The sequence below is a fragment of the Mobula hypostoma genome, chromosome 5, assembly GCF_963921235.1.
Source record: "Mobula hypostoma chromosome 5, sMobHyp1.1, whole genome shotgun sequence".
NCBI classification, from domain to species: domain Eukaryota; kingdom Metazoa; phylum Chordata; class Chondrichthyes; order Myliobatiformes; family Myliobatidae; genus Mobula; species Mobula hypostoma.
In genome coordinates this window covers 105,468,249-105,480,340 of record NC_086101.1, presented here as the reverse complement: position 1 = coordinate 105,480,340, position 12,092 = coordinate 105,468,249, and the positions used below count along the sequence as shown (strand labels likewise).

Here is a 12,092-nt window from a genome sequence, read left to right as displayed (position 1 = left end):
AAAAGATGCGTCTTCCATGATTAAGAAAACATTCCATCCCCTCGTGTCCTTGCAGCTTGCCTGACGGCAGCAGCGGCTCCTGCATTAACCCGTCGCTGACCAGAGACTGGCTCACAGTGCTCTGAGGAGCGTGGGCTGAGCGAGTGGATGGGGATTGAGGAAGGGGGATTGAGGAAGGAGGAGTGGAGGCACAGAAAGAGCAGAGTAAAGGTGTGGGATTATCTTGTGCACGCGGTGTTCCAAAGGGCCCAGAAAGCAAGCAGACACATAATATCAAAGTCAGCAGACCCTGTTTTGCTCCATTTAACTGACCAACACCAGCCCGGAGCTCAGTCACCCAAGCAGCACTGGAGCGGTAGGGGCACAAACGGTTCCCTACCTACCTGTGTTAATCCCAGCAGCACATTACTTGGCTGTGCTGTGCATCACAGCAGAGTCTGATTTAGTTCCAGTAAGTACAAGGACACAGCAGCTGGCAGCCCTGAGCATCTCCGGAACAGCGCTTTCACCCTTAACTGTAACCCCACTGTCTCCCTATCTTCCTAATCAAGGGTTCCTTACTTTGTCCCAAGAGTCAGAGGAGCGATGCCAGGTTAGACAGCACCTGAGACTGCAGAGCAGAGGTCTTGAGGCAGAGCAACAGAAATGCGGATAAATGGTTTAAAATGAATAAACCGGGCAGCAGCCTGATGCCCACGTTCAGGAGAAACCATTGCTCTATGCTTTCTGCACACAGCCTCTTCTCCCTCTCTCCAGCCTGATGCCTAGCTTCAGAAGATTCAGGTCACTATCACTCCATGTCCTTTGCTCATTAACTCTCCTCACACTACAATCAGCTTCCTTGCTAAAAAGGTTCCCAATTTTGAAGTCTCCACTAAATCTGTCACTTTACCAAGAAGTTTTTTTATGTCAGTCCAGGAGGATGTGCAAGACCTAGATTTACCCTAACAAGTGAAAGATGGCAATTCTAATAGTACATTGCCCACAGGACACCACCACAGTGTGACATAAGAACATAAGAAATAGGAGCAGGAGTAGGCCACTTGGCCTATCGAGCCTGCTCCGCCATTCAATAAGATCATGGCTGATCTGACCATTGACTTATCTCCACCTAGCTGCCTTTTCCCCATAATTCTTAATTCCCCTACTATGCAAAAATCTATCCAACCTTGTCTTAAATATACTTACTGATGTAGCCTCTACTGCTTCATTGGACAGAGAATTCCATAAATTCACCACTCTCTGGGAAAAGCAGTTCCCCCTCACCTCTGTCCTAAATCTACACCCCCGAATCTTGAGCTGAGTCCTAATCTCACCTACCAGTGGAAATAACTTTCCTGCCTCTATCTTAATTTTTCATAATTTTATATATTTCTATAAGATCTCTTCTCGTTGCTTGGAATTCCAGCGAGTACAGTTCCAAGCGACTCAATCTCTCCTCATAGCCTAATCACCACCACCACCACTGCACCCCCCACCCCCCCCCGTCTCTGGAATCAACCTGATGAACCTCCTCCGCACAGCCTCCAAAGTCAGTATATCCTTCTTCAAGTAAGGAGACCAGAAACCAGAACTGCACGCAGTACTCCAGGTGCGGCCTTAGCAGTACCCTGTATAGTTGTAGCATAACCTCCCTGCTCTTAAATTCAATCCCTCTAGCAGTGAAGACCAGCGTTACATTTGCCCTCTTGATAGCCTGCTGCACCTGCAAACCAACCTTTTGTGACTTTCCCTTTGCACTACCCATCCCACAGTATGATCCTCCCTTGTGACCGCCACTCCCACATTGTGACCATCCTCCAATACCACCTCTCCTGCAGTTTGACACTCCCTCAGTACTGTCCCATGCACAGTATGACCCTCCCTCAGTACTGTCCCATGCACAGTGTGACTCTCCCTCAGTACTGCCCCACGCACAGTGTGACTCTCCCTCAGTACTGCCCCATGCACAGTGTGACTCTCCCTCAGTACTGTCCCATGCACAGTATGACCCTCCCTCAGTACTGTCCCATGCACAGTATGACCCTCCCTCAGTACTGTCCCATGCACAGTATGACCCTCCCTCAGTACTGTCCCATGCACAGTGTGACTCTCCCTCAGTATTGCCCCACGCACAGTGTGACTCTCCCTCAGTACTGCCCCACGCACAGTGTGACTCTCCCTCAGTACTGTCCCATGCACAGTATGACACTCCCTCAGTACTGTCCCATGCACAGTGTGAGCCTCCCTCAGTGCTGCCCCACCAACAGTGTAACCTTTTCTCAGTACCACCCCTCCCACAGAGTGACCCTCCTTGTTCCAGCCGCCTCTGTGTGACCCTCCTTCAGTAACTTCCTTTTCTCAGTGTGACCCTCCCTCAGTAGTGCCCCACCCATAGTGTGATCCTCCCTCAATACTGTCCCACTCAGAGTGTGACCCTCCCTCAGTTCTGCCCTACCCACTGCTGTAGCGATCCCTGGGCTGCAGTAGGAGGGTCCATGCTGTATGACTCTAAACAGTATCGTCAGATCAATTGCGTGGGACATAAACACAGTGGGGGGTGCCCACAGCTCATGAACCAACCAGAACAGGACATCAAGTCCTGGGATCTTCCTAAGTTATTTTTCCTAAGACAGCAGGTAGTGCTGGGTTCAATCCTGTCCTCTGGGGGTGTAAGCATGGAATCTGCACATTCTCCCTGTGACCGGATGCTCCGATTTCCTCCCACATCACAAAGACGAGTGAGTTGAGAAGATTAAACTGGCCACCGTCAATAGTGTTGAGTGAATCAGTGAGGCTGTGTGTGATAACCACTTACAAGGTGATAGATTGGATTGTTCTGAGTGCCGACAAAGACTTGACGGGCCGAATAATTTCCTCCTAAATCATATGACAACATGAGTAAGAATATAAAAACAGCAGCACTGGTAGTAAGTAAAGCAACTGTAATGTTAGCAACACACATAAAAATTGCTGGTGAACGCAGCAGGCCAGGCAGCATCTCTAGGAAGAGGTACAGTCGACGTTTCGGGCCGAGACCCTTTGTCAGGACTAACTGAAAGAAGAGATAGTAAGAGATTTGAAAGTGGGAGGGGGAGGGGGATTTTGAGAGGACTAGAATATAAAAGCGAGGAAATACTGTTGAGGCTTTATAAGGTCTGTTGGCTCAACTGCACTTGGAGTATTGTGAACAGTTTTGGGTCACTTATTTAAGAAAGGACGTGCTGGCATTGAACACGGTCCAGAGGAGGTTGATGAGAATGATCACAGGAATGAAAGGGTTAAGATATGAGGAGCGTTTGATAGCTCTGGGCTTGTACTTGCTGAAGTTTAGAAGAATGAGGGGGTATCTCATTGAAACCTATTGAAAGCTCAAATCTGGAGTTCACAACCTGGGGTCCAAAGACCCCTCGGTTAATGATAAGGCTCACTGGACTGGTTTAAAAATGGTTGGGAACCCCTGGCCCAGACACAGTGTACATGGCGAGTATGTTTCTAACATTGGCAGAGTCTAGGACCACAGGTCATAGCCTTGGAATTTAAAGTGGAGGTTGATAGGTTCTTGATTAGTCATGGCATCAAAGGTTACGTGAAGAAGGCAGGAGAACGGAGACAGCCATGATGAAATGGCAGAGCAGAATCAATGGGCCGAATGGTCTAATTTTGCTCCGATCCCTTCTGATCATTCAGCCCCTTGAGCCTGCCCCACCTTCAGTCATTTCCCACATCCCTCAGTTCTAATATCAACAAACAAAAATCCAGCAATCTCAGATTGAAATCATTTTTTAATGGGTTCAGTCACAAACAAGAGAAAATCTGCAGATGAGGCTTTTCATTCCAGAACGAAACAGATGTCCTCCTTCTTCAAAGAAAGGGGCTTCCTTTCTTCCACCATCAATGCTACTCTCAACTGCATCTCTTCCATTTAGCACACATCTGCCCTCACCCCACCAGGGATAGGGTTCCTCTTGTTCTCACCGACCACCCCACCAGCCTTCGCATCCAGCACATAATTCTCTGTAACTTCCACCACCTCCAGCAGGATCCCACCACAAAGCACATTTTTCCCTCCCCCCATTTTCGATTTTCCTTGTCCATTCATCCAGCCCCACTGATCTCCCTCCTGGTACTTATCCTAGCAAGTGGAACAAGTGCTACACCTCCTCCCTCACTACCATTCAAGGCCCCAAACAGCCCTTCCAGGTGAGGTAACATTTCACCTGTGAGTCTGTAGGGGTCATTTACTGTATCCAGTGCTCCTGGTGTGGTCTCCTGTATATCCGTGAGACCTGACACAGATTGGGAAACTGCTTTGCCGAGCACCTACACTCTGCGTGCCAGAAAAAGTGGTATAGCCCAGTGGCCACTCATTTTAATTCCATTTCCCATTCCGACATGTCAGTCCATGGTCAACTCTACTGCTGCAATGAAGCCACACTCAGGTTGGTGGAGCAACACCTTATATTCCATCTGGGTAGCCTCCATTCTGATGGCATGAACATCAATTTTTCAAACTTTTGATATTGCCCCCCCACTTCACCATTCCCCTCTCACCTTATCTCCTTACCAGCCTATCACCTCCCTCCCTTCTTTCTTTCACAGCCTTCTGCCTTCTCCTATCCCCTTTCTCCCGCCCTTTAGCTTTCACCAACCAACTTTCCAGCTCTTTACTTCACCCCTCCCCCTCCCAGTTTCACCTATCACCTTGTTGTTCTTCCTCCCCTTCCCCCACCTTCTAACTCTTTTCTCCCCCCAGCTCTGATGAAGAGTCTCAGCCTGAAACGTCGACTATGCTCTTCCATAAGTGCTACCTGGCATGCTGAGTTCCTTCAGAAGTTTGTGTGTGTTGCTTTTTTCAATGGGTTGTCAGTCAGACTGCCGATCTGAGCCCTGTTGAGAAGCTGGTGTTGGAGCCTGCCTTTCTAGTCCACTGTACAGAGGAAGTTCCACGATTCAAACCCAGTGCTGATGAAGGAACGACAATATATTTCCATGTCAGTATACTGTAAAACTTGTGTGCTCACAGTACTTCAGTCCACTGACTGACGCAGTACAGCAAGAAGTTGATCTAAACCTCACTCCTGTTTTTAAGCTCTGCCCCAACTCCAAATTTCCCCGACCAGTTTCTTCCCGAACTGCCACCTAGGAGTCGCAGAAACTCCAGTAAAGCCATCCCACATTTTGAAAATGCCTAGGACATAGGTTGTCAGCCTGTGAAAACGTGCTTGTGTTTAACCCTTTCAAACCGGTGGGTTGGCACTCTGGTCGGCGAGAGTGGGAGCATTGCTTTCTGTGCTCTCACAGCAGCTGCACTGATGTGTTACTCTGCTGTATCAGGTTGTTGGCTAAATATTGCTTAATAGCAGCTCTTCAAACGCAAACAAACACAAAATAAAATACTCACAAACATGGGAAAACCAAGGAGGAAAAGAAAAACACACAAAATGCTGGTGGAACGCAGCAGGCCAGGCAGCATCTATAGGAAGAGGTACATTTGACGTTTCGGGCCGAGACCCTTCGTCAGGACTAACTGAAAGAAGAGATAGTAAGAGATTTGAAAGTGGGAGGGGGAGATCCAGAATGATAGGAGAAGACAGGAGGGGGAGGGATGAAGCTAAGAGCTGGAAAGTTGATTGGCAAAACGGATACAGAGTTGGAGAAGGATCATGGGACAGGAGGCCTAGGGAGAAAGAATGAAAGTGGGAGGGGAGCCCAGAGGAAGATGGAGAGCAGGCAATGAGTGATTGTGTTAGAGAAATCAATGTTTATGCCATCAGGTAAGCCTCCAACCTGATGGCATGAACATTGATTTTTCTAACTTCCGTCAATGCCCCTCCTCCCCTTCTTACACCATCCCTTATTTATTTTTATCCCCCCCCTTTTTTTTCTCTCCCTGTCCCTCTCACAATCACTCCTTGCCTGCTCTCCATCTTCCTCTGGGCTCCCCTCCCCCTTTCTTTCTTTCTCCCTAGGCCTCCTGTCCCATGATCCTTCTCCAACTCTGTATCCCTTTTGCCAATCAACTTTCTAGCTCTTAGCTTCATCCCTCCCCCTCCTGTCTTCTCCTATCATTTCAGATCTCCCCTCCCTCTCCCACTTTCAAATCTCTTACTATCTCTTCTTTCAGTTAGTCCTGACGAAGGGTCTCAGCCCAAAACGTCAACTGTAATTCTTCCTATAGATGCTGCCTGGCCTGCTCCGTTCCACCAGCATTTTGTGTGTGTTGCTGGAATTTCCAGCATCTGCAGATTTCCTCGTGTTTGTGAGGAAAAGAAAAACACAAGGAGCAGTTATAAAGGGGAGACTCAAAATTACAATCATTTGTAGGTGCAGGTCCTGAAGGCCAAGGACGGAAACCCACAAGACATTTTTTAAACAAGATCCATCCATTAAGGGGTTTTGTTATCTGACAGATCTTAGACATACAGCAACTAAACATCCCTCTACACTAGAGGTTCCCAAACTTTTTTATGCCATGGACCCCCACGAATAACCGAAGGATCTGTGGACCGTACGTTGGGAACACCTGTTCAATACTTTCTCCTCCACTAGGACATGTCACCAGCTCAAAGTACCAATCCAGCTCACCTCCCATCACATTGTTTCTAATTTTCAGAAATGTAGATGTTATATACTGGCCTCTGTCTCGATTTATCCAATGGTTAATTCCCAGCTCACATCCAATCACACCTGAGACAGCACTGCTATGGTGTTCAACCACGCAAAGCACCAGGGATAGGGAAGATGGTACTGAGGGGGCTCCACGCTGGTGGAGGGGTGGTGAGGAACAAAGGTTCTGTGCTGTTGGAGGAGCAGCAAGGAGGGAGTGACAAGGTGATGAAGGGGTGATGAGGAGGGAGTGCAAGGTATCAGAAGGGTAACGAGGAGGGAGTGGCGAGGCAGCAGAGGGGTGATGAAGAGGGAGCGCCGCACCACCGAATGGACGCCATGCTGCCGGAGGAGCAGTGAGGAGGGAGCTCCACGCTGCCGGAGGAGCAGTGAGGAGGGAGCTCCACGCTGCCGGAGGAGCAGTGAAGAGGGAGCTCCATGCTGTTGGAGGGGCAGTGAGGAGGGAGCTCCATGCTGCCGGAGGAGCAGTGAGGAGGGAGCTCCATGCTGTTGGAGGGGCAAAGTTGTTCCAGCATTGTGTGTTTCCATTCCACACTAGAATTATATTGCCATTTGTAGTTTACAGTACACAGATGGGCTAGTTCCCTATTTTTCAGAAATGATAAGATTTCTGGACCTCAAGCACATGAATGCAAGTTTGAACCTGAGGAATTTGGGGTGATTTCTCTGAAAGGGTTCAGCTGAGTGGTCTAATTATCCAATACACCTCCATCTCACGTTGTACAATGGTATCAGTCCTTTAGTTACAGGACTGCCTTATGCAGCATCACATCAGAGCTTGAGCTACAGCCTCAGTTCTGTACCTGGATAAAAATCTCAGCGATTTGTTAATGAACAGCTCAGAGAGTGATACAACATGGAACCAGCCCATGCCGACCAGTGGGCTCCTTTCCATATTAACATCTTCTTCCAGCACTTGGCCCGCAGCCCTCTATGGTTAAGTGATTTAAGTGGGAAAATTAAGGTTTTCTCCCCCATTCAATTGATCTCCACTGAATGCTCTACACTGCCAGATTTAATTAATTGTTCCTTACAGTGGCAATGGGAGAGTAAACAATTGACCACAAGTTCAAATCCCGCCAAAGCGACTGGGGTATTTAAGTTCAAGTCATTAAATAAACTTAGAGAAAAACAGTTGCTGGTGTTCAAGATGAAACTATACAGACACTGCAAAACACCATGTCTTTAGGTTTGAAAATATGCCCTCTTTACCCAGCCTGATGTATATGTGATTCCAGCCCCACTGTAGGAAGTTTAACTATGGAATGCCTGAAGAGCCAAAGGTCAAAGGCAGGTTGGGATGGGCAAAAAAAAGATGGCTTCGCTTATGGCACCAGCATCCCCTGAACAAATTTATAGATCCAAGAATTTATTTGAAAGAAGAGTTAAAATAACTCAAATTGCAGCACACATTCTGAAGTCAGTGATTCTAATTAGAAATCCTGGAAACATTTAAGATGATTGAAGAAGAGCTGCCTCTTAGCATCCTGCAGATCAGAGCTCTTTACATTCACGTACAGAATCAGAGAAACAACCCACCTGATCCCTGTCGACCATGGTGCTTATATAGGCGAATCACCCCTCCCATTTTTCCCTCATCAGGCCCACACGCCTCTGCTCCTTTCCTCTCCAAGTACCCTCCCAAATATTGTAATAGTACCTGTCTCCACAACCTCTTTCCCCACTCATTCTAAATATTCACTACCCACCCTATTCAAAAACTTACCTTCAGATCTTTAAATTTCTCGCCTCTCACCTTAAACCTGTGCCCTCAAATTCTAGAGCAACACACACAAGATGCTGGAGGAACTCAGCAAGTCAGGCAGCATCTACGGAGGGGAACAAACAGTCGATGTTTCGGGCCAAAACCATAATCAGGACTGGAAATAAAAGGGGCAGAAGCCAGAATAAGAAGGTGGGAGGGGGGATGGGGAGAAGTACAAACTGGCAGGTGATAGGTGAGACCAGGAGAGGCGGAAGGGGAAAGGGTAAAGGACTAAAGAAGGAATCTGATTGGAAAGGACAGTGGGCCATAGGAAAAAGGGAAGGAGGAACCAACGGGAAGTGATGGGCAGGTGAGAAGAGATGGGGTGAGGAGTGACCAGAATGGGGAATGGAAAAAGAAAGAAGGGAGGAAGAAATTACCAGAAGTTGGAGAAATTGATGATCATGCAATTCAGTTGGAGGCCACCCAGACAGAATATGAGGTGTTGCTCATCAAACCTGTTCTAGAGTTCTAGACTCCATTGTGCTGGGAAAAAAATCTATAATTTTTCATAGATGTATAAAGCACAGAAATAGTCCCTTCAGCCTAACTCATTCATGCTGACCAAGGTGTCTTCTGCAGTTGCAAAAGTTTTTAGTGAAGCTGCACTTGGAGTACTGTGTAAAATTTTAGTCACCCTATGTGGGAAAGCAATGGTTAAACTGGAAAGAGTACAGAAAAGATTCAAGTGAATGATGCCAGGACTAGAGAGCCTGAGTAAAAGGGACAGGTCAGCCAGGATAGGTTATTGTACCTTGGAATGTAGGAGATTGAGGAGGGGACCAGAGAAGGCATTTGTCCTATATTCCCCCTATACCAGGGGTTCCCAATGTAGGGTCCACAGACCCCTCGATTAATGGTATTGATCCATGGCATAAAAAAAGTTGGGAACCCCTGCTCTATACCATTCCAATCCATGTACCTGTCTGATTACCTTTTAAATGTTGTTACTGTAACTGCCTCAACTACATTCCCTAGCACTAATTCCATTATAAGCATCACCCTCTGGGTGAAAAAATTACCCCTTGGGTCCTTTAAAATCTTTCCCTCTCACCTTAAACCTATATAATAACAACTGCTTTCATGAGTTGAGTTTTTTTAGCTCTACAACCCCTTCCAGACAGCAAGTTTGAAGGCCCCCCTACCCCCCGATGATCTCTGGGGGTGGGGGGTTGGGAATGGAACATTTTCTTTATCTGCATTCTAATCTGCTACCTAATTTCACTCTCTGCCATAAGACCATAAGATGTAGGAGCAAAATTAGGCCATTTGGCCCATTGGGTTTGCTCCTTCATTCAATCATAGCTGATCCTTTTATTCTCCTGCTCAGCCCCACTCTCTGGCCTTCTCTCCATAACCTTTGATGCCATGACTAGCCAAGAACTTATCAATCTCTGCACTAAATACACCCGATAACCTGCCCTCCACAGATGCCTATGGTAATAAATTCCACAAATTCACCACCCTTTGGCTACAGAAATTTCTCTGCATCTCTGTTTTAAATGGACGCCCCTATAACCTGAGGCTGTGTCCTCTTGTCCTAGATTCCCCCACCATGGGAAACATTTTTTCCACATCTCCTCTGTCTCGGCCTCTCAACATTTGAAAGGATTCAATGAGATCCCCCCCTTCATCCTTCCAAATTCCAGTGAATACAGGCCCAGAACCATCAAACGTTCCTCACCTGATAACCCATTCCTAGAATCATCCTTGTGAACTTCCTCTGAACTCTTCCCAATGCCAGCAAATCTTTTCTGAGATAAGGAGTGCAAAACTGTTCATGATACTCAAGGTGGGACCTCACCAGTACCTTCTAAAGTCTCAGCACCACAACCCTGCTCTTATATTAATAGAAACCAAGAAGCATAGAAAACCTACAGCACAATATAGGCTCTTCGGCCCACGATGCCATGCCGAACATGTATTTATTTTAGAATTTACCCATAGCCCTCTATTTCCTAACTTCCATGCACCTAACCAGAAGTCTCTTAAAAGACCCTATCATATCTGCCTCCACCACTGTCGCCGGCAGCCCATTCCATGCACTCACCACTCTCTGCTTAAAAAACTTGCCCTGACATCTCCTCTGTACCTACTCCCAAGTACCTTAAAACTGTGCCCTCTCGTGTTAGCCATTTCAGCCCTGGGAAAAAGCCTTGGACTATCCCACGATCAATGCCTCTCATCATCTTATACACCTCTATCAGGTCACCTATCATCCTCGGTCGCTCCAAGGAGAAAAGGCCAATCTCACTCAACCTATTCTCATAAGGCATGCTCCCCAATCCAGGCAACATCCTTGTAAATCTCCTCTGCACCCTTTCTATGGTTTCCACATTTTTACGGCTGTGGTTTTACCTGGCTACCTGCCGACCTGGGGTATGTTTCGGGGTAAGGATGAATTGTACTAAAGGGACGGGTTGCACCTTAATAAGCGGGGCACCAGCATTCTGACAGGCAGGGTTGCCTCTGCAACGCGGGTGTGTTTAAACTAAGTAGTGGGGGGGGGGAGGGGACAAACTGGAAACATAAGGATGGAGATAAAGGGAAAGTCAGAATAAGAAAAGTTAAGAAAGACAGCAGAATCAACACAGCAGAAAGCTCAAGAAGGGATCGTACAGTATGGCCAAGTGAAATAGGAATTGATATGGGAGGTGAGGGGAGTAATGAATTTAAAGTATTATATATGAATGCATGGAGTATAAGAAATAAAGTGGAGGAGCTTGAGGTACAGTTGGAAATTGGTAAGTATGATGTTGTGGGAATAACAGAGACATGGCTTCAAGTGGACAGGGCCTGGGAAATGAATATTCAAGGTATACGTCCTGTCGAAAGGACAGACTGATGGGCAGAGGGGGTGGGGTGGCTCTGTAGGTGAGGAATGATATTCAGTCCCTTGTGAGCGGGGACATAGAATCAAGAGACGTAGAGGCAGTATGGATAGAACTGAGAAATTCTAAGGGTAGAAAGACCCTAATGGGAGTTATCTACAGGCCCTCAATCAGTGGTCTGGATGTAGGGTGTAAGTTGAATCAAGAGTTAAAATTGGCATGTCACAAAGGTAATGCTACAGTTGTTATGGGGGACTCCAACATGCAGGTAGACTGGAGGAATCAGGTTGGTACCGGACCCCAAGATAAGGGAGTTTGTGGAGTCCCTCCGAGATGGATTCTTAGAACAGCTTGTACTGGAGCCTACCAGAGAGAACACAATTCTAGATTTAGTTTGTGCAATGAACCGGATTCGATCAGGGACCTCGAGATAAAGGAACCATTAGGAGGTAGTGGCCATAATATGATAAGTTTTAATCTACAATTTGAGAGGGAGAAGGGAAACTCGGAAGTGTCAGTATTGCAGTTGAACAAAGGGAACTATGGTGTTATAAGGGAGGAGCTGGCCAAAGTTCAATGGAACAATACCCTAGCAGGGATGACAGTGGAACAGCAATGGCAAGTGTTTCTGGGAATAATGCGGAAGGTGCAGGATCAGTTCATTCCAAAGAGGACGAAAGATCCTAAGGGGAGTAAGGGGAGGCCATGGCTGACAAGGGAAGTAATGGACAGTATAAAAATAAAAGAGAAGAAGTATAACATAGCAAAGATGAGTGGGAAGCCGGAGGATTGGGAAACTTTTAAAAAGCAACAGAAGGTAACTGAAAAGGCAATACGCAGAGAAAAATGAGGTACGAAGGTAAACTAGCCAAGAATATAAAGGAGGA

General features: G+C 46.9%; 1 protein-coding gene across 1 annotated transcript in view; it reads right to left on the bottom strand.

Moving 5' to 3' along the window:
* The window catches only part of LOC134346880 (disks large homolog 4), a 438,117-nt gene that overhangs the window by 342,415 nt on the left and 83,610 nt on the right, over positions 1–12,092 (bottom strand). The window lies entirely within an intron of this gene.